The following is a 23844-nucleotide window of genomic DNA, read 5'->3' as shown; positions in this document are numbered from 1 at the left end:
CAGTACTCCGAATAGCTGAGGTTACATGTGTGCACCACCACTCCTGGCTAATTTTGTATTTCCTTTAGTAAAGACAGGGTTTCACCATGTTGGCCAGGCTTGTCTTAAACTCCTGACCTCAGGTGATCTGCCCGCCCAGCCTCCCAAAGTGCTGGGATTACAGGCATGAGCCACTGTGCCTGGTCTAAATAACTTGCTTCTGAATGATCATTTTGTCAACAATGAAATCAGGATAGAAACTAAAGAATTCTTTGAACTGAATGATAGTAGTGATACAACCTATCAAAACCATGCGGATACAGCAAAAGCAGTGCTAAGAGGAAAGTTCATATCATCAAATGCCTACATCAAACAATCTGAAAGTCACAGATAGATAATCTAAGGTCACACCTCAAGGAACTAGAGAAAGAAGAATAAACCAAACCCAAACCCAGCAGAAGAAAAGAAATAACCAAGATCAGAGCAGAACTAAATGAAATGGAAACAACGGCAAAAAAATACAGAATATAAATGAAACAAAAAGCTGGTTCTTTGGAAAGATAAACAAAATTGATAGAATATTAGTGAGATTAACCAAGAAAAGAAGAGGGAAGATCCAAATAAATCAAAATGAAATGGGAGAATTCTACCAGAGGTATAAGGAGGAGCTGGTACCATTCCTTCTGAAACTATTCCAATCAATAGAAAAAGAGGGAATCCTCCCTAACTCATTTTATGAGGCCAACATCATCCTGATACCAAAGCCTGGCAGAGACACAACATAAAAAGAGAATTTTAGACCAATATCCCTGATGAACATCGATGCAATAATCCTCAATAAAATACTGGAAAACCGAATCCAACAGCACATCAAAAAGCTTATCCACCATGATCAAGTGGGCTTCATCCCTGGGATGCAATGCTGGTTCAACGTATGCAAATCAATAAACGTAATCCAGAATATAAACAGAACCAGAAAAAAACCACATGATTATCTCAACAGATGCAGAAAAGGCCTTTGACAAAATTCAACAGCCCTTCATGCTAAAAACTCTCAATAAATTCGGTATTGATGGAACATATCTCAAAATAGTAAGAGCTATTTATGACAAACCGACAGCCAATATCATACTGAATGGAAAAAAACTGAAAGCGTTCCCTTTGAAAACTGGCACAAGACAGGGATGCCCTCTCTTACCACTCCTATTCAACATAGTGTTGGAAGTTCTGGCTTGGGCAATCAGGCAAGAGAAAGAAATCAAGGGTATTCAGTTAGGAAAAGAAGAAGTCAAATTGTCCCTGTTTGCAGATGACATGATTGTATATTTAGAAAACCCCATTGTCTCAGCCCAAAATCTCCTTAAGCTGATAAGCAACTTCAGCAAAGTCTCAGGATACAAAATTAATGTGCAAAAATCACAAGCATTCTTATACACCAGTAACAGACAAACAGAGAGCCAAATCATGAATGAACTTCTCTTCACAATTGCTTCAAAGAGAATAAAATACGTAGGAATCCAACTTACAAGGGATGTAAAGGACCTCTTCAAGGAGAACTACAAACCACTGCTCAGTGAAATAAAAGAGGACACAAACAAATGGAAGAACATACCATGCTCATGGATAGGAAGAATCAATATCATGAAAATGGCCATACTGCCCAAGGTAATTTATAGATTAAATGCCATCCCCATCAAGCTACCAATGAATTTCTTCACAGAATTGGAAAAAACTGCTTTAAAGTTCATATGGAACCAAAAAAGAGCCCGCATTGCCAAGACAATCCTAAGTCAAAAGAACAAAGCTGGAGGCATCATGCTATCTGACTTCAAACTATACTACAAGGCTACAGTAACCAAAACAGCATGGTACTGGTACCAAAACAGAGATATAGACCAATAGAATAGAACAGAGTCCTCAGAAATAATACCACACGTCTACAGCCATCTGATCTTTGACAAACCTGAGAAAAACAGGAAATGGGGAAATGATTCCTTATTTAATAAATGGTGCTGGGAAAATTGGCTAGCCATAAGTAGAAAGCTGAAACTGGATCCTTTTCTTACCCCTTATATGAAGATTAATTCAAGATGGATTAGAGACTTAAATGTTAGACCTAATACCATAAAACCCTAAAAGAAAACCTAGGTAATACCATTCAGGACATAGGCATGGGCAAGGACTTCACGTCTAAAAGAGCAAAAGCAATGGCAACAAAAGCCAAAATTGACAAATGGGATCTAATTAAACTAAAGAGCTTCTGCACAGCAAAAGAAACTACCATCAGAGTAAACAGGCAACCTACAGAATGGAAGAAAGTTTTTGCAATCTACTCATCTGACAAAGGGCTAATATCCAGAACCTACAAAGAACTCAAACAAATTTACAAGAAAAAAACAAACAACCCCATCAAAAAGTGGGGAAAGGATATGAACAGACATTTCTCAAAAGAAGACATGCATACAGCCAACAGACACATGAAGAAATGCTCGTCATCACTGGCCATCAGAGAAATGCAAATCAAAACCACAATGAGATACCATCTCACACCAGTTAGAATGGCAATCATTAAAATGTCAGGAAACAACAGGTGCTGGAGTGGATGTGGAGAAACAGGAATACATTTACACTGTTGGTGGGATTGTAAACTAGTTCAACCATTATGGAAAACAGTATGGCGATTCCTCAAGGATCTAGAACTAGAAGTACCATATGACCCAGCCATCCCATTACTGGATATATACCCAAAGGATTATAAATCATGCTGCTATAAAGACACATGCACACGTATGTTTATTGCGGCACTATTCACAATAGCAAAGACTTGGAATCAACTCAAATGTCCACCAGTGACAGACTGGATTAAGAAAATGTGGCACATATACACCATGGAATACTATGCAGCCATAACAAAGGATGAGTTTGTGTCCTTTGTAGGGACATGGATGCAGCTGGAAACCATCATTCTCAGCAAACTATCACAAGAACAGAAAACCAAACACTGCATGTTCTCACTCATAGGTGGGAACTGAACAATGAGATCACTTGGACTTGGGAAGGGGAACATCACACACCGGGGCCTATTATGGGGAGGGGGGAAGGGGGAGGAGGGAGAGATTGCACTGGGAGTTATACCTGATGTAAATGATGAGTTGATGGGTGCTGATGAGTTGGTGGGTTCAGCACACCAACATGGCACAAGTATACATATGTAACAAACCTGCACATTATGCACATGTACCCTAGAACTTAAAGTATAAAAAAAAAAAAAAAGAAATGAAATGGGAGATATTACAACTGACACCACAGAAATGCAAAAAATTATTCAAGGCTACTGTGAACACTTTTACATGCAGAAACTAGAAAACCTAGAGGTGATGAATAAATTCCTGGAAATATACTACCCTCCTAGATTAAACCAGGAAGAAATAGACACTCTCAACAGACCAATGACAAGCAGTGAGATTGAAATGGTAGTAAAAAAAACTGCCAACAAAAAAAGTCTAGGACCAGACAGATTCACAGCTGAATTCCATTAGACATTCAAAGAAGAATTCGCACCAATCCTACTGACACTGTTCCACAAAATGTAGAGAGAATCCTCCCAATGTCTTTCTATGAACCCTGTATCATCCTAATACCAAAACCAGGAAAGGATATAGTCAAAAAAGAAAACTACAGACCAATATTCCTTATGAACATAGATAAAAGTCCTCCAGAAAATACTAGATAACCCAATCCAACAGAATATCAAAAAGATAATGTACCATTATCAAATGGGTTTCATACCAGGGATGCAGGGATAGTTTAACTTATGCAAGTCAAAAAATGTGACACACCACACAAACAGAATTAAAAACAAAAATCACATTATCATCTTAATAGACACAGAAAAAGCATTTGACAAAATCCAGTATCACTTTATGATTAAAACCCTCAGCAAAATTGACATAGAAGTGACATACCTTAAGATAATATAAGGCATCTATGACAAACTCACAGCCAACATAATACTGAACAGGGAAAAGCTGAAAGCATTCCCGCCGAGGGCTGGAACAAGACAAGGACGCTCACTTTCATCACTTTTATTCAACATAGTACTGGAAGTACTAGCCAGAGCAATCAGACAAGGGAAAGAAGGAGCATCCAAATCAGTAAATAGGAAGCCAAATAGTTGCTGTTCACCAGTGATGTGACTGTATACTTAGAAATCCCTAAAGACTCATTCAAAAAGCTCGTAGAATTGATAAATGAATTCAGTGAAGTTTCAGGATACAAACTCAGTGTTCACAAATCAGTAGCACTGCTATACACCAACAGCAACCAAGTTGAGAATCAAATCAAAACACAACCCCTCTCATAATAGCTGCAACAGAGAAAAACATATTTAGGAATATATATAACCAAGGAGATAAAAGTCCTCCACAAAACACTGTTGAAAGAAATCATAGATGAAACAAACAAATGGAAGCACATCCCATAGATGGGTAGAATCAGTATTGCAAAAATGACCATGCTGCCAAAAGCAATCTATAAATTCAATGCAGCTCCCATCAAAATACCATCATTCTTCACAGAGCTAGAAAAAACAATCCTAAAATTCATATGGAATGAGAAAATTGTCTGCATAGCGAAAGCAAGACTAAGTAAAAAAAAAAAAAAAAAAAAAAAAAAATCTGGAGGCATCACATTACCCAACTTCAAACTATATATACTATAAGGCTGTAGTCACCAAAACAGCATGATACTGGTATAGAAATAGGCACGTAGCCCAATGAAACAGAACAGAGATCCCAGAATAAAGCCAAATACTTACAGTCAACTGATTTTTGACAAAGAAAACAAAAACATAAAGTAGGGAAAGGACACCCTATTCCACAAATGGTGCTGGGATAATAGGCAAGCCACATGTAGAAGAATGAAACTGGTTCTTCATCTCTCACCTCATACAAAAATCAACTCAAGATAGATCAAGGACTTAAATCTAAGACCTGAAACCATAAAAATTCTAGAAGATAACATTGGAGAAACCCTTCTAGACATTGGCTTAGACAAAGGCTTCATGACCAAAAACCCAAAAGCAAATGCAACAAAAACCAAGATAAAGATATGGGACTTATTTAAACTAAAAAGCTTCTGCATAGCAAAAGAAATAATGAGCAGAGTAAACAGACAACTCACATAGTGGGAGAAAATCTTTATAAACTGTGCATCCAATAAAGGACTAATATCCAGAATCTACAAGAAACTCCAACAAATAGCAAGAAGAAAACAAACAACACCATCAAAAAGTGGGTCAAGGACATGAATAAACGATCCACAGAAGGAGATATACAAATGGCCAACAAATATATGAAAAACTGCTCAACATCACTGATTATCAAGGAAAAGCAAATCAAAACCACAGTGTGATACCATCTTACCCCTGCAAGAATGGCCATAATCAAAAAATTCAAAACAATAAATGTTGGCGTGAATATGGTGAAAAGGGAACACTTTTACACTGCTGGTAGGGAGTAAACTATTACAACCACTACGGAAAACGGTGTCGAGATTCCTTAAAGAACTAAAAGTATATCTACAATTTGATCAGCAATCCCATTACTGGGTATCTACCTAGAGAAAGTCATTATACAAAAAAGATACTTGCACACATATGTTTATAGCAGCACAACTTGCAATTGCAAAAATATGGAACAAATACACAATGAGTGGATAAAGGAAATGTAATATATATACGTCCACACACACACACACACACACACACACCATGGAATACTACTCAGCTATAAAAGGAACAAATTAATGGCATTTGCAGCAACCTCGATGGAACTGAAGACTATTATTCTAAGTGAAGTAACTCAGGAATGGAAAACCAAACATTGTATATTCTCACGCATAAGAGGGAGCTAAGGTATGGGAATGTAAAGGCATAAGAATGACACAGTGGATTTTGGGGATTCCGGGGGAAAAGGTGGGAGGGAGGTGAGGGATAAAAGACTACACATTAGGTAGAGTGTATACTGCTTGGGTGAAGAGTGCACCACAATCTCAGAAATCACCACAAAATAACTTACTCATGTAAGCAAACACCACCTTTCTCCCAAAACCTATTGAAATAATTTTTTTTTTTTTAAAGAACAGTGACCTTGAAAAACATTAGTCCATTTGTAAACTGCTGATTTCTTTGGCAACATTGTCCCCATGAACTTTTCATAAAGCATCAATAATTTCACGATTTTCCACCCAAGCTTCATCATAAATTTGGTGTTTGTTCCTGCTTCAATTTTAGCAGAATTCATACTGTTTTGATTGGTACTCTTTTCAAAGTGGTGTCTTTTCCTTATTAGTGCCTCAAATAGATCTTGTTCAGAGATCGTGTAACAAGTTAGCATGAACATATCTCGGTGCAAAAATTTTTAAATCCATGCATAGTTTTTATATTTATTTTCCCTGAACTTTATATTTTCTAAAGTTTATATAATAAGTATTTATTAGGTTTTTGTTTTTCTTTGAGATGGAGTCCTGCTCTGTCGCCCAGGCTGGAGTGCAGTGGCACAATCTCAGCTCATGCAACCTCTGCTTCCTGGGTTCAAGTGGTTCTCCTGCCTCAGCCTCCTGAGTTGCTGGGATTACAGGCACCCACCAACACGCCAAACTAATCTTTGTAATTCTAGTAGAGACAGAGTTTCACCATCTTGGCCAGGCTGGTCTCAAACTCCTGACTGTAGATCATCTGCCTGCCTCGGTCTCCCAAAGTGCTGGGATTACAGGCATGAGCCACTGTGCCCAGCCTATGTTAGTTTTAATAAAAGAAAAAAATATTTTTAATAGATCAAAATAATAGGAAAGCTCTTATAAAGGAGGTGGTGTGAAGATCAGTCTTCAGAGACTAAAGAGAGTGAAAATAGAAAATGCAGAGAATTCCAGGTACAACTGGTTTCTCAGAGGAACCCTGCGTTAATCAGGGTGTTAGTAGAGGAAAAGTGGCCTTGAGTTTCTTTATCAAGTTTATGCACAAGCATTTAAGTTAGCAAATGTTTTCAAAGAGAAGAATAACCTGGTCTGATGTTAATCTGACATAAGTCAGAGAAAGATGACTTTAATTTTGCCTATGTAGAGTTTACATGGGAATTAGAAGTAGAGAGACAATTACTTTTGAGAAAAATTAAGTTATTGTGAAAATATAGTGAGTGCAACCTCTGTGATTGAGAAAAAAAATCAGTCTCAGGGAAAAAAATCAGCATTTAAGGAGAATTAAAAAAAAATGATTTGGAGAAGGAAACACAAAAGCATCTCTTGTAAGTACAAGGAATATACTGCATTCCAGAAAATAAAAGAAAACTTAACATGTTGCTGAGAGGTCAAGGCAGATGAATAGTGAGAAAAACTATATTGGATTTGGTGTTTAGGATTTATCCATGATTTTACTAAGTTGGCAGCAGAAGCTGGTTATAAACTGTTAATACTGTATAGATGTGAATCAAGGTTAAGAGAGGACTACCTTTTAAGACATTTGATCATCCAGAAGTGTCATTTTTAACATAAAGGGACAAGAGCATTAGGTATAAGGAAATAAATCAGTATCAAGGAACATACTGAAGTTGTAAGGAAGAGAAAGGAAAAAGCTGGAAAAAAAAAAAATCCCAAAGGGGTGTTAGTAGTGAATGGGATTAAAAATGAGTGGAGTGGATTAGTTTTGGCAAAGAAAAAAGTCTTTTCCCCCTCAGCATAGAAAAGTATCCAGTGAAATTTTATAGACATAGTAAGGGATAGCAAAGTTGAGGGATTTTATTACATATGATCCAAATTTGCTTGGTCAGATGGGAAATGAGGACATCTGTTTAGAATGAAGATATTGAGTGGGATTGGGTATGTAAGGAAAGTGAAAAGGATTTGTAACAACCATTGTGGAAAAATGATGTAGAGCATTATACAAATATGGATGAAATAGTTTCCAAGTAGCAGTATTACCCATCTGATCTTGAAGAACATGGGTTTGCAGTTCAGGATTGGCAGCTTCACCAGCAGCACTTGGGATTCTGGGAGCATGATCAAGAAATAAAATGAATAGGTGGCATGTATGTGGTAATCCATAGTTTAAGTATACAGTTACATATTGGAATAAACTGGCAGTTGGAATTAACTAGAATTAGAAATGAACTGAGTGGCAATTATGCTGTACCTTTAGTGGGTACCATCTTAAAATTATTGCCTCAAATGCACAGAGAGGCCAATGACACCATGCCAAGGGTGTGGGATGAGGAGCTTCAGGGTCATAATGAAGGTCAAGGGCACATTCTGCAGCAAGAGTGTGAAGCGTGTATGAAGTTAGGATTTTGTGGTCAGAGAAGAATTGCATTTTGTTTTACCACATATGCTATGGAAAAAAAATCCCCAAAACTTTTATTGGGTTATCTCAATTCTTGAAAAAAAAGTAAGACTTATTTTTACCGTTTATTTCTGCAAATATTTTATCATATATTAAATTATTATATTTAGTTAGGTTTATTGTTAGTCTTTGAAATGTTAAATATTTTACATTAATCACCTGATATTTCTGGCTTCTCTTTGATCAAATAATTATATCTATAGTTATATCTTTGTCCATGTCCATAGTTATCCTGGCAACTATGTCTATTTATCTATTTTTGATTGGTCTTGCACTAAATCTGTACCATTCGTTTATCATAATTGATTTTATTACATATAGAATTAATATTGGAAATATAGTATGCATTCTTTGTTTCTCTAAATAAAAATGCAAAATTCCTTAACATTTTAGGCTGTATTAATCATGCTTGATATGTATATGTTTATTTTATTTTGGACTTTATTAAATTAAAAAATAACTCTAGTGGTTTGTCTTAATTGGTTTTTTTATTTTATAGGTAGAAGTCATAGTAAAAATGATGGTTTTTCTCTCTTCATTTCCAATATTATTTTATTTCTTTTATAACCAATACTTTTGTCATTTATTGTAGATGCAGAATTTTCAAAACAAATGAATAATTTTGAGTTTATGCTTTTATTTAAAGGAAATGTCTTTAAAATGCTGATTCTGTATTTAGAATAGGTATTCTTTTATCAAATTAAAGAATTTTACAAAGGATGTATTGGGGTTTATTAGGTAACTCTTCCAGCCTAATTCAGTCATTTTGGGAATCCACTCCTTACCACGACCAGAAGGAAGGAACATGTTATAGACCCAGGCCTGTGTTTACAGATCAAGTTCCTAACTTTCAGTTTGCCCACGCTTGCTTCTGTTTTGTCCATATCATAAATAGCAATCCCTATCTTCTGGTTGCTTTTGGTACCCAGTCCCTTTAGCACAATCTATGGTTGGCTGTTCTCCCTGCTCTGACCAGCTGCCTTTATTTGCTGACTCTGACAAGTGCCTCTCTTTGGTTCCATGCATTCAAAACTAAACAGAGCTCAGCATCCTCTTTATAATGGCCCTAGGAATCCTCCTTTCAGTTTATGGCTCTCTATGGCTTCTGGATGGGGCATAGTCAAGTCTCACAATCTGTTCCTAAATCTTTTCAGCATCTGCTATGATTATTGTATTTTTTGTTACTTAACTAAAATGTTATTTAAAATGACCTCTTTATACTTGAAAATTTTTGCATTTCTTAGATGACCCAAGCTTAGCTGCAGTGAGTTATTTTATCAAGTATTAATTCTATATATTTTTTAAAAAAGATTTTCATACCTATATTCATACATTCATAAGTAAGATAGAGTGTTTTTGCATGACATAACCAGATTTGGGTGGAAAAAGCACGTTTGACTCATGATATAATTTCGTAATTTTTTTTCTAGTTTTTGAAATATGTATTACAAGGAAATCATCAATTTGAATGCTTGAAAAGTTTCTTTAAAGGGCTCGTCATGTTTAATTGACCTCCCCTCCCCAACTGTGTTTGACAGCAGTTCTTGGATGATTTTCACATGGTCACATAAATAGTTCTCTGGTTTTCTAGTTTACTTTTGTCATTTCATATTAAAATTGATCAGAAGCATCACATTTATTTTGATTTTCAAATTTATTGAATTTATGTGTGGTATTGTTTAAATTTTAAATCAGAAAATTTTCTTATTACTCCAGCCAATTTTAGTTGTGTTGGTCGATTAAATAATAAAAGAATGTACATTTAAAAAATTTTTAGTAAAAATGCTTTAGCTGTACCCTATTATAATTATATTCAGTATTTTCAACTTTTTCTAAATATTTTTTAGAAATCTTTTTCTAAATATTTTTTCAATTCAGTTACTGTATTAGGAAATACTTCTTTTTTTGCTAAAAAATACAAATACAACAATTTTATAATTCATTTAATAGCAACTGGTACTATAAAATCTCTCTACTTCAGTTATCCATTCTTTAGACAATAATCTGCAATTTAGCACTGTATTTTTTGCAAAAGTTATCACATTAGCTGTACTGTCAATTTTTCTTAAGGTTGACTAAAGATAACCTAGAATCACAGCCTTTTTATGATCACACAAAATGCTATTAGGAAATATTTCAAAACATTTACAAGTGTTTTAATTTATAAATAAGTATAAATGAATATATTGTTATCAGAACATTAAAAGTAGAAATTAATATGTTCATATATGATATTTTGTGTGGCTTAGTAAATGGTCATTTCATTAATATTGCCACTGAAAATTATATATATTTCTTGTTTGAAGTTGACATGTAATACACAGCAATTTTTTATTTTATTAACTATAGTTTCAATTGTTCTGTTTTTCTGTTTGTAAGGTTGGCAGTTATGGACAAAACTATAATTACATTTCTGTATATTTCTCCTCTTATTGCTAAAAGATTTTAAGTAATAAATTTTCTGCACTATTTGCCATATATTATTTTCATGTATTTGCCTTACTATTTATCATACTACAATTATACCCTGATTCTATCTTCCATAAGACTTTTGGTCCTATTATTATTGTTGTTGTTGCCAGTTCTGCTTTCCTCTTATTCAGGACCAATTTAGCTTCACATCAACTCTTGTTTGTAGCTTTTGCCTTATCAGAATATTGTTGGATTTGGTTTTTTTAGCCTCTGTGAAATCATGGGACTTTCAGTGTTAGAATTTATAAATTTATAGTCATAACCATTATGTGTTGCCTAATGTGTGACATTTTGCAACAGGTGAGCTCCAAGTGTATGAAAGAAAAAGTGTAATTTATGAGGCAGAAGCTAGTCTGTGGAATCTTCCAAACATGACATGAATTGTCAATGGAAAAATAGGGTCTCACTGATGTCTAAGAAAAATTAAATGTAAATTGTAATAAGGTGTATTTTTATAAGTATGTATGGTATACTTTTAATAAAGTATAAAATAATAAAGTAGCATTAATTAAAAATACTACATTTTTTTTCTTTGATGGGAATTATCCAAAAATTGTGCAAAATGTTTCAGAATTCCTGGGTTGTAGGACAAAAACCTGTAGCTATACCACAAAAAGTGAATATGTCAGTATGTGAAGGTTCGTGTTTCACGCATCACAGCTATCACTAATAAAATAAAAATTTTTTTTTCGTCACCTGTGCTGGAGGGAAAACTGAATAATCTTTCTCTTCTCTATGTAGAAAATGATAGTTAAAAAACATTGTTATACCAGAAGAATTCTATATCTACTGAAGAAATTGAATTCATAGTTAACTATCTCCAACAAAGAAAGCTTCAGACCTAGATAGCTTCAACAGCAAATTTTACCAAACAATCTAAAAAGAAATAATATCAATCATATACACAACCACTTCTAGAAAACATAAGAGAACCAACTCATTTTATGAGGCCCGTATTATCCTGGTTATAAAACCTTACAAAGACATTATAAGAAAAACACAACTACAGACCAGTATCTTTCATAATCACAGAAACAAAAATCTTCAGCAAAATATTAGCAAATTAAATTTAACAGTATGAAATAATGATAATACAGTATGGCCAATAGGTTTATGTTGAGATACAGGATTGTTTAAACATTTGAAAAATCCATCAATTAAATGTATATCAAAAAAAAGAAAAAAGAAAAATTCATAAGATCATTTTTTTAAATGCAGGAAAATATTTGACAAAAGTTAACAATTATTTATGAGAAACCTCTCAGCAAACTAGAAATAGGAACTTACTTTATCTGATAAAAGGCATTTACAAAACACCTACAACTAATAGCATACTTAAAAGTGAGAGATGGATTTCTTTCTTACTAAGATTGGGAACAAAGTAAAGACTCTCACTATTCCTATTTAATATCATGGTGAAAGTCCTAGGCAGCGCAACAATACAAGAAAAAGAAATAGGTGGTATACAAATTGGAAAGGGAGAAGTAGCATTATCTCTATTTACATATGCTGTGTAATTATCTATGCAATTGTAAGAAATCTACAAAAAAAAAAAAAAAAAAAAAAAACACAAAAAACTCCTGTAAGTTTGGGAAGGATGCAGGATGCATAGGTCAATATACAAAAATAAATTATGTTTCACTATAATGGCAATGAATAATTAAGATGAAATAAAAAATACCATTTACAATAACACCAAAAATACTTAGGTATAAATTTATCAAAATATATACAGATTCTATATGCTCTGGGCTGGGGCAGAGTACATCTGTCAGTGTCTCAGTGAACACATATTACTTAATTGTATGTTGATCATGAAACAAAGATTTATCATGATAAACAAAATTGAAAGGAACTATGAATATGTAACAGGCTGGTTACAAAGATTTGAGAAAAAACACAGCAATAAATTTTTAAAAATTTGTGGTGATAAAGCATCTGCTGATCATGGAGCAATGGAGAAATTCATTGATGAGTTCGCTAAGATGATCACTGATGAAAATCTGGCACCAGAACAAGTCTATAATGCTGATAAAACATTACTATTTTGGTGTTATCACTCCAGAAAGACAACAACTACAGCTGATGAGACAGCTCCTCTAGGAATTAAGGATTCCAAGGACAGAATAACTCTGCTGGGATGTGCTAATGCAACAGGCATGCCTAAGTGTAAACTTGTGATAGGCAAAAGTTTGCGTCTTCGCTGTTTTCAAGAAGTGAATTTTTTTACCAGTTCATTATTATGCTAATAAAAAGGTATAGATCACCAGAGATATCTTTTCTGATTGGTTTCATAAACATTTTGTACCAGTGGTGCATGCTCACTGCAGGGAAGTTGGACTGGATGCCAACTGCAAGATTCTGTTAATCCTTCACAAATGTTCTGCTCATCTTCCAGCTGAAACGTCATAAAAAATAATGTTTATGCCATGTACTTTCCACCAAATGTGACTTCATTAATTCAGCCATGTGACCAGAGTATTCTTAGAATAATAAAAGGTAAATATTAAACACTTTCTTGACCAGCATGGTAGCAGCAGTGAACAGAGGCCTGGGTGTGTAAGGTTTTCAAGAGAAGTTTAGCATGAAGGATGCCACACATGCTTTTGCCAATGCTTGGCACAGAGTGATTGTAACTGTATTCAGAAATGAGGAGGCACAAGGTAATGACTTTGAAGAATTCCTTAAGTCAAGTGAGAAGAAAAAGTCTTACCTCCTTACATGTGCAAAAAATATCCCTTCAAAATCTGTCAGTAAATTGAAAGAAATGAGGTTCTAGTTATTCATTCATTGACGGATGGTCAAGTAGCCAAAATGGCTCTGAATCAAGGTAATCATATTAATGAAGACAAAGAAGATGCTGCTAACACTGCTGAAAAAGTACCTACATACGACATGGTGAAAATGTGAGATGGGCTTATTGAAGGATTAGAGCAGCATGTGTGTATAACAGACCCATTTTATTTTATTTTTAACAGATCATTTTATTTTATATGATTTATAAAATCATAGAGAGGCTTCTAGGACAAAAACTGTTGTTAATGAGGCAGAAGACTCTGAAGGAAATGTTTTAAAAAGCCATCCAGCTGAATACCTCCTCATCCCTAGAGGACTCACTTCCTGGTTCCGGATTCTGATATTTCTTCTCACCTAAAAAAATAAAATACAATGTACAGTAACCTTTTAATCAAAATACGGCATTGTAGGTGGAGACTGGAAGCCTGCCCTTGTTTGTTTTTGCATCACATATTTTATTATTCTTATTGATTAATAGCCGACAGGCATTCTGGTGATAATACTGCGCTGTTTAGTTAACCTGAGCACATTATTTTTTCTCTGAATTAATAGTATCTCAATTTTTTTTTTACTGTTAAGTGCTTATGTGTGAATATGCACAAAAAATGCTTGTTTTTTTACATACATAAAAATAGCATATAAAAAACATACATATAAATAACATATAAAAATTCAGATTCAGGAATGATGATGATGCCAAACAACCACAGATTGTCCACATGGATGGCTGAGATAGACATTTTTGCTTTCTGATAGTTTGATGTACACAAACTATGTTTCATGCATAAAATTATTTTAAAGTATTGTATAAAATTATTTTCAGGCTATATGTATAAGACATGTGTGAAACAAATGAATTTAGTGTTTAGAATTGGGCCCCTTCCCCAAGATTTCACATTATCCATATGTAAATATTTCAAAATCTGAACAAATTTGAAAATCTGAAACACTTCTGATCCTAAGCATTTTGGATAAGGAATACCCACCCTGTATAGAAAATAAGAAATTGTATACTTTATTTGGCTTTTTCTCTTTTTATCTATTTATTTTATCCCTGACTCTTCTTCTTGTATATATAAATGTAATTTAATATTCTGCAGCTGTTCTTTTATGACTTCATTTTAGCAAAAAGCTTTGATAATCGCATTTATTAACAATGATATTTTCCTCTTGATGTCTGTTTTCTCATCTCTGCAAAGGCTCGATATCAATTCAACGATCATTATACATCTTTTCAATAGTACTATCTTCATGTTTTTTTTCCTTAAATTCAATTGTTAATTCTCTTGAGTTCATATTCAAAATTTTTGTACAGGTAACTTGTTTAATACATTTTTCAAAGCTTTGGTGAAACCTAAGAATGTCTTTCTGTTGTGCAACCAGATGAATAATAAACTTGTTCATATTCAGTCAATATGAATAATATATCATTCACAGACATTTCTAGGAACAATGTAGTCAAATCTATTACAATAATGCCTAAAATATGAGTTCTGAGAAGAACTTGAAGGCCTGCTCTAAAAAGGGTGTATGTCACTTTTAACAAATTGATATTGTGATACTTGGTGCTTTTGTTCAGGGAATTTTTGGTTATTTATCTATTGTTTGTTACATCTTAGGTGATTGAGATATCCAGATAAATGTAGTTTTACTGTAATATTTTCCAAATGTATCCTCTTAGGCCTATACATGACTACTTTGTTGATTTCACTGCATAAAAAGAGGAATCTTTGGCATAGAAACTGAAACTTCTTTCTCACCTCTCTAAAGTTGAAGAGATAATGAATATAGCATTTAATGCTAATTCATTCTGACAGTTTTGGTGAAATCTTGAAGATGAATGTTTCTCAGGGAGCAAGGGTTCTGAGCCCCATGAAACATGCTGGGGCTTCTAGAAGTTCAAATGATATCTCAACATGGCTCAACTAACTGTTCACAAAAAATATTGTTCATCTTCTGGATAAAAATCATGAGTCCCACATTTAAAGTGGAAGAAATTTTATGTAAGGCTCAAAAAAAAAATAAATAAATAAATAAAAACAGAATAACTATCGTGAGGCAGTTTTACATGGAAAAAGAAAATAGTGAAACTCAAGGTCACTTAGAAAAGATTCTAGTGCCAAGGCAAAGAACGTCACAGATGGTTTCTCCTAAGGGAGTGTCTTCCTATGGAGGCACTTTTTTTTTCCTGGGCGATGTTTAGCATATAAAAAAGTTCTAGTTGAATACAAAGCTGCAGCTGTTCCAGTAACTACTAGTTAATGAGGTCATTAAGGATCAGTGATGTGGTTTGTCTAAGATCAAAAGAAATGAAAAATATTAGTGAATAAGGAAAAATAGAGAATAGTTGCATACTGTATAACTTATCAGTTTAACTGATTTTACCTACTGTCAAGAATATAAAAAATTTGAAGGCACAAAAGGCAGATAAAGGAAAAAAGGGTAACAAGATCCTGAGCCAGCTCAAGAGTTTGGGATGGTGGGAAACACGAATAAAGGTGAGAGCATAGCCTCCCAGGACTTGTCAAGGAACTCATGTATAGAAATCAAGGAAGATGAAAACATTTTAGCTGTATGTATCAATTTATCACTAACTACTCATTTAGCATGATATTTTAATGGGTGTTGGAGTCAGACAAAGCAATATTTGAATCACAGCTCTACAACTTACAATTTCGTATGCTAGGGGTATTAGGAAGATTAAAATGGAGTCTTTTTCTGTATCAGTCAAGTTTTTTAAATGAATATATTATGAAAATTCAGCCATGAGTGCCTGAAACATCAAGGAAACTCTTACATAACAAGAATATTGGACATAGGGTCATTCCAGAGTTGATTAATTCAGCGACTTCACTGTGCCATCAAATCCTCTGCTTCTTTTCATCTTTCTCCTCTGCCATTCTCATTGTTTGGCTTTTTTTTTTTCCTTCAAAAACAGACTGTCACCAAGAGGTTCCTGCAGATCTGAGATGCACACGAAGGTGAAAAATGTGCTGAAAAGGAAATGTTTCTCACTAAGCTCATAATATCAGTGAGGAAAACCTTCCCCAGAATCCCCACAACAGATGTCCCCACTGGTCTCAATGTCCAGGACTGTGTCAAATGCCAACCCCTGGCAAGGGGAATGAGATTATCTCAATGAGCTGGAACTAGTCATGATACTGTCCCCATACCTGGAGCAGAGTCCAGCACCAGAAGGTACATGGTGGGCCAATACTCAAACACATTCTGTTTCTATGGAGGAAGAAGGCTTCTCAGACAGGCAACAAAGGGTTTCTATTGGTATGTGATACTCTAGTCAAGTGCTTGACATAATCAGCATGAGATAATTACTAGATATCATTACAACTTTAGAAAACATATGTTTAGTGAATGTTTGGTATATTATCTAAAAAATTCAAATTTGCTATAAATAATAAGATAAACAGATAAATACAATTTAGTGATATGATCTGAATATTTTCATCCCCACCCCCAAATTCATGTGTTGAAATCCTAACCATAAGGTGATGCTATTAGAAGGTCAGGTCTTTGGAGGTGATTAGGTCGTGGATGATTAGGACAGAGCCCTCATGAATGGGAACAGGGACCTTACAAAGGAGGCATGCGGAAGTTCAATCACCCCGTGTGCCATGTGAGGCTATAGTGAGGACATGGCCTTCTATGGACTAGGAAGAGGTCGCTCACTAGAGGCCAAATCTGCTGGTGACTTGATCTTAGACTTCCCATCGTACAGAACTGTGGGAAATAAATTTCTGTTTTTCATAGACCACCTAATCTATGGCATTCTGTTATAGCAGCTCAAATGGACTAAAATACTCAGTGTTGATTGTAAGTAAAAATAGTCTCTGAGGCATGCTAGACATAGATTAAATGAAGTAGGTACTCTCTAATGTTCCTTTAGCAAACATCACAGGAATTAATAAAGAGAGCATATGTGTTGAAGATAGGTACAAAGAGGGGAAGAACCAAAGAGAGTCATTAAATATTTATGATTTTCAGGTTATATCACTTTGTGCACTGTTGGTGGCATCCATTCGGACCCCATATATACTTTCCCAAAACAAACGGATCAAAGTTATGGCTGCTCAGCTGGTTATTGGTGAGTTTGAGCTATGGCAAGTATACTTGCTCTTGTGTCTTCTGAATAGAAAAAGAGTGTTTACTCCCAGCACCTCGTTATCTGCTAAACCAACTTGTTCAATCTCAGTTATGGCCTTTATAATCACACTGGTTGTTGTGCTGAGGTTGCAGGGAGGCAAGAGGCCGGGAAGAGAGAGAGAAAAAGAGAGAAGACAGGATACATAAACATTGGCCTGACAAAGGACTCATGTAGTGTGGCCATTCTACTCCACTTGCATGATGTCCTAAGTGTTTTAAGTTGATTCAATAAGCTGTGTGATTTGAGTGTCTTAATTTGTTCAGTGAATCTTTCTCGAATAGTTTGTCTAATAGTCATAAACTAAGAGGCTATAATATCATGTCAATTTTCTATTGAGACAATAAGTTTACATAGAGAATAAAAGAGAGATGGAAGGAACATTAGAGAATACCTACTTCAATTCTAGCATTTTATACCATAGAAATATATAACCATGGAGGGATTTAAAAGTTTGTGGCTAATCATGTCTGAAGCATATGTAATATAACAGTAATTCTAACACTTTATTTTAAAACTGATATAAGTTCATTATGAGTACAGAATAAAAGGAGACAAGTTGGAGTTTTAAAAACATTTTAGTTACAATTCATATGATAATTCCGTTCCTTCTATAATACAGGGTATTGCTTTCTGATGAGGGTATGCTATCTGATGATTTATCATTTTCTCTGACATCCTTATATAATGCTTTTACTCCATAAAATCAGAACTGTTTGGTCTGTCTTATATTCAAATTGTGCAAACTTCAGGGAAAGAAGTCTGATTTGTAGTTAAAGATGTATTTTGGTCCAGACAGCTCAGTAATTTCATGCATTGCTCTAAACACATAGCAATGATAGATAAATTAAAAAAAAGTTAACCCAAAACTGAACAGATAAATCTTATTATTGACCAATGACAGGTGGGCTGACCTGTTGGGCTTTGGATACACAAACCTGTAGGAGTAGCTTTGAACCCACAGGGTAAAGTGAACAGGTATGAGGGCTTTATATGCTATTTGAATTCTGCAAATAGGAGGACTCTAAGTGCATGAAAGAAGCCTTTGAAAACAATCATGGTTTCTGATAGCTTCTATGGCTACAGATTTTAGTAAGTCATAGACTTAGAGGACCCACAGAGACCCTGTGATCATGAATAAACCAAGATGCCCACATGCTCTGTGTCCAGATGTCACAAATGGCTGTAGGATAGATGACCCAAAATGCCACTACAAGACCTGCTACTGCAGAGACAGCCCTTGGGTTGGGTGGAAGAAGCATAGACAAAACACATATAAGATCAAAGTTATAGAAATTCTCTGATCCAAGCTAAGCCCATAAACAGAATTCTAAAATTCATGAAGAAACTTAATAATAAGCAAGATAGTAAACAAAATAAGTAGTAAGCACATAAACTCATTGTAGATAAAGTTAATTTTAAGAAACAAGTTAATAATATGTATATTTAGATGTTCTCTGCAATAGGCCAACTGGTCCGAAACTAGCCACTCAGCTTAAATGACTATAAAATAGGACAAAATATACAAAATTACTGCTTTCAGCCTTGTGATTAAAGGTGTAAGACAGTGATTCCCGGTGGTGGGCAGTATATGATGCAAGCTGTGTGGTGTCTCTGACTTTCTGTTTGGAGGTACTTTCTAATCTACTGTGCAAGCATGTGGAGCTCAAATAAAGCACAGAGGGTTTGCTGAGTTGAAGTACAGAGATCAAAGTTTGGGCTAGTGAAACAGCTGGGATGTATAATGAAAGTTATCAGAACACAGCAAAAAGAAGGAATTTGTGAAATCTAACTTACACATTCTCAGGGCAAGACTCCACAGGAATAGGCTATATATATATATAGATAGATAGATAGAGAGAGAGAGAGAGAGAGAGAGAACCTACCAGGGAGCTAAGAACACAGCAACTTCAATAGCTTGCAAAGGGCTGGAAGCTATTGCAAGCTTTAATTTCGACTAACTGGATGGAGGAATATCAGGAGACACTTGGGATTTCAGTAGAAGTTTCAGGCAGGCCATCACTTAGGAATAGGGCTAACATATCCCTAGAGTAAAGGTAGCTCTAGACCATGCTAACGATGTTTGAAAACAAGCCTTGAAAGGATTGAGCAGAGCTACACATGAATGAACTGCCTACCAGAACAAAACAAAAGTTAAGGAAGACAACAAAATTCAGACATGCAACAAGGCAGTACTCATAATGTCCAGCATACAATAGAAATTACTAGATATGTGAAGAAGAAGAGGAGGAAGAAAAAGAAAAAAACAGTGGTCCATAGCCGGGAGAAAAAATAGTAAAAAAAAACAGAGATTTAGCATTATGGAAATGATGAAGTTAGCACACAAGGACTAGAGAATAGCTATGCAAAATGAATATAATAAGGAAACAAAAAGGTAATCTCAGCAGAGAAAATGAAACCATATAAAAGAACCAAATGGAAATCCTTGAATTGAAAAGTACAAAATACAAAATGAAAAATACTATTACTTCTATAGCTGTAAACCTCGGTGTCTCTTTGGTTATAAATAAACAATTACATAATCCCTTCTAAGTGAGCATAGAAATGAAAAGTAAATATGAAAATTTACGGGTTATTCATAACACGAAGTCCTTGGAATCAAGAACAAGAAAACAGACAGAAGTTAAGCTAACTATTCTCTCAGCCCCTCTAACTCTGACCACAGGGCTTTGTGTCTCTGTTTTCATCTACATATGTGCTTCAAACTCTCTCTCTCTCTGGAGCATGATTTTCTCTGCAAACATGGTTGTCCCATGTCATCCAAGTTTAACGATTCAGTTGCAATATAAGCTAAGGAAATTATTTTCTCTCAATTTCAATTCCAAATTCCTATGGAAAAGAATCTAAGTGATCAAACCGAGGTCAGGTATTTATACCTCTCTTAATTTTCTACAGCTCTGGGGACCAGTTAGTGCTATCTGAACAAACATGACCACCAATGCCACTTTCAAAGATTTTTTTCTGAAAGAAAAAATACTCATTGAGTGAGTCTACCCTACAAGTCAGCATTACATGGACATCAATATTCTTTGGTAGTTAGTTCTAAAAAGCAAAATATGCATTTCATGCCTTTTTAAAAATTACATACAGTAAATACCATACTATCTGTATTGGCAAGCTTTAAACCTTTCATAAAGTACAGGAAATTGCCATGTTCTTGTAAAAGTTAAAAAAATAAGTTACACAATAAAATGGATAATCAATCTTTGTGTGTTTTTTTTTTATTAAGAAGATAAAGATAATGCTTCCTTTCCTTAAGCATAATAACTATATAAACCACTTACTACATCTTCATGTCAAATGACCCTGCCTTCTAGGGTCTGATTGTCAAATGTAGATAAAAGCAACAGAAAACTAAGGGTCATAAATTCTAGTCACACAAGGCTGGAGCTATGGACTTTTCTCAAGCTGGTACATTTGTCTACACTTTGTCTGCAGGGCAGACTGCAATCCCTTGCTGTATGGCTTTTGAACCTAATAAGAGCCTAGTAAATACCCTGGGTTACCAAAGAAAGCGTTATTCTAAAGCATGGGGGAATAAAGGAGACAAACTGCTGACTTCCTGATTCTCCTCTTTGTTCTTGTTTCATTGATCTGAAAAAAAAAAGAGAGGATGTCAGAAAAAGTTGAAACCTATTCATGGTTGTGAAACTCTCTAAGAGCAACCTTAGAAAAAGAAATAATAGGAATTAGGGTTTAGAGATAATATGTAGACATTTAAGTAAACTAATAAGAAGGGTGGAGGATAGGTATGATGCATAGCAGCAGGATTAATTTAAGTAAAGCCCTACTAGTTTAGATGAGAAAAGAACATATTCTTAAGATCTTTGCTGGTTGGAAAGATGGACTGTGCAGAGTAAGAAGAGAATTGACATAATTCAATTGTTTTTATGGGTTCAGATGCCCAGAGGAGTGGAGACTTGGGGCTACAATTTTAAAGGACGGGTGAGATTCAATCATTTTGGCCTCACTATTTTGCCATGCTTACCATCTGAGATCACTTCCCCTTTAAAAATTTTTTTGTTTTGTTTAGCTTTGCTTCGTTTGCATGTTCAGCAATGCTGGGCATTATGGCTTCATTTGGCACTAACAGTGACCCTCAACTGTAAACGGAATGTAACACTGTCCTTTTGTGAATCACTTTGGGCTCCCCTTATTTTGCAAATGGAGAGTCTTGACTTCTGATAAAACTTAGGAAATCCTTAGCAAGGGCTTTATTGTCTTATTAAAACTCCAGTAATTAGGGAAATCGGTCAGCCATCATCTCACTTTTGTGTGTGTGCTCTCCCACTATGCCAATTTGTCCATTCACCCATGGATTTGACATGTTCACAGGAATTTCTGCCTAGAGCAGAGAGAAAGTTGAAGCATGGATTCTTATTAGACTGATAAAATTAGACAGGACAAACCACTTAGAAAAATTCATTAGGAAATAACACTGAGTAAGAAAAGAAATGAGTAATTATTCTTTAATCGTTCTGTTATTCTATAGCAGACTTTTAAGAAAACAACTGACTTGTGAAGTGTCAAAGCATTTATTTTTGAATAAATTATTCTCTCCACTCAGTGAAACTTACTCATATGTCAATGTAAAATACGGCCATCTTTATAGAACAAAGGATGCTATCCAAGTTGCATTATAATCTGCCTGTTACTATTACAGTGGTTATCATGATAATTTCGTTTTCTGTACTTGTACCTAATATACGATTTTCAAAGCATTATCAAATAACACAAATAGCTAACAACAAAGGAAAAGTTTTAAAATTATGACGCATGAAGTTAAATATTTTCAAAGAATGTTAATAGATCAAAAAATGCTTTATATAAAATCATGATCAAAAATAAATACGCAACCCTAAATACAGCATGATGCTAATTATATATGTGTGTATATATATATATATAACTATCTTGTTTTAGTTTTTATATATATCTATTTCTCCACCTATGAATACATCTATATAGTCTAGAAAGTTATACAGTTGACCCTTGTATAACACAGGGATCAGGAGCACTGGCCCCAGTGCAGTAAAAAAATCCACATATGACTTTTGACTTCCCAGAAACTTAACTACTAATAGCCTCCTGTTGGCCAGAAACCTTACCAATGACTTAAACAGTCAATTAACATATATTCTGTATGTCCTATATACGGCGTACTGTGTTCTTTCCATAACATAAGCTTCAGAAAAGCTTAAGAAGATTATAAGGAAAAGAAAATATATTTACTATTCATTAAGTGGAAGTGGATCATCATAAAGGTCTTCATCCTTGTGGTCTTCAAGTTGAATAGACTGAGTAAGATGAGGAAGAAGAGGTGCTGCTCTTGCTGTCTCGGGTGTGGCAGAGGAGGAAGAGGTGGAGGAGGTGGAAGGGGAGGCAGGAGAGGCAGGCACACTCAGTGTAACCTTTATTTAAACAACTCCATGTATAAGTGGACCCAAGCAGTTTTAACCTGTGTTGTTCAAGGTTCAACTGTATACCCAATGTTAAAGGTAAACAGTAGAATTTTTATTTTTTTATACTTTTTCTAAATTTTTTATTATCTATTAATATAACCAATGAACATTTATTTTGTTAAAAAATTGTTATTTATAACTTAACTGTAACTTCTGTACATTTGCTAATACTATGGTTGAGAAGAACGAATCTTAAGAAAGTTGAGTTGAATCCCAATGGCAATCTATTGCTATGTGAGGATAGCTCAGAACTCTGCCTCCAGCCGGGCGCGGTGGCTCAAGCCTGTAATCCCAGCACTTTGGGAGGCCGAGACGGGCGGATCACGAGGTCAGGAGATCGAGACCATCCTGGCTAACATGGTGAAACCCCGTCTCTACTAAAAATACAAAAACTAGCCGGGCGAGGTGGCGGGCGCCTGTAGTCCCAGCTACTCCGGAGGCTGAGGCAGGAGAATGGCGTAAACCCGGGAGGCGGAGCTTGCAGTGAGCTGAGATCCGGCCACTGCACTCCAGCCTGGGCGACAGAGCGAGACTCCGCCTCAAAAAAAAAAAAAAAAAAAAAA

The sequence above is a fragment of the Piliocolobus tephrosceles genome, chromosome 3 (genome assembly GCF_002776525.5).
Source record: "Piliocolobus tephrosceles isolate RC106 chromosome 3, ASM277652v3, whole genome shotgun sequence".
In the NCBI taxonomy this organism is placed as follows: domain Eukaryota; kingdom Metazoa; phylum Chordata; class Mammalia; order Primates; family Cercopithecidae; genus Piliocolobus; species Piliocolobus tephrosceles.
The sequence above is the reverse complement of the archived record's forward strand: the minus strand, read 5'-3'. Positions refer to the sequence as shown.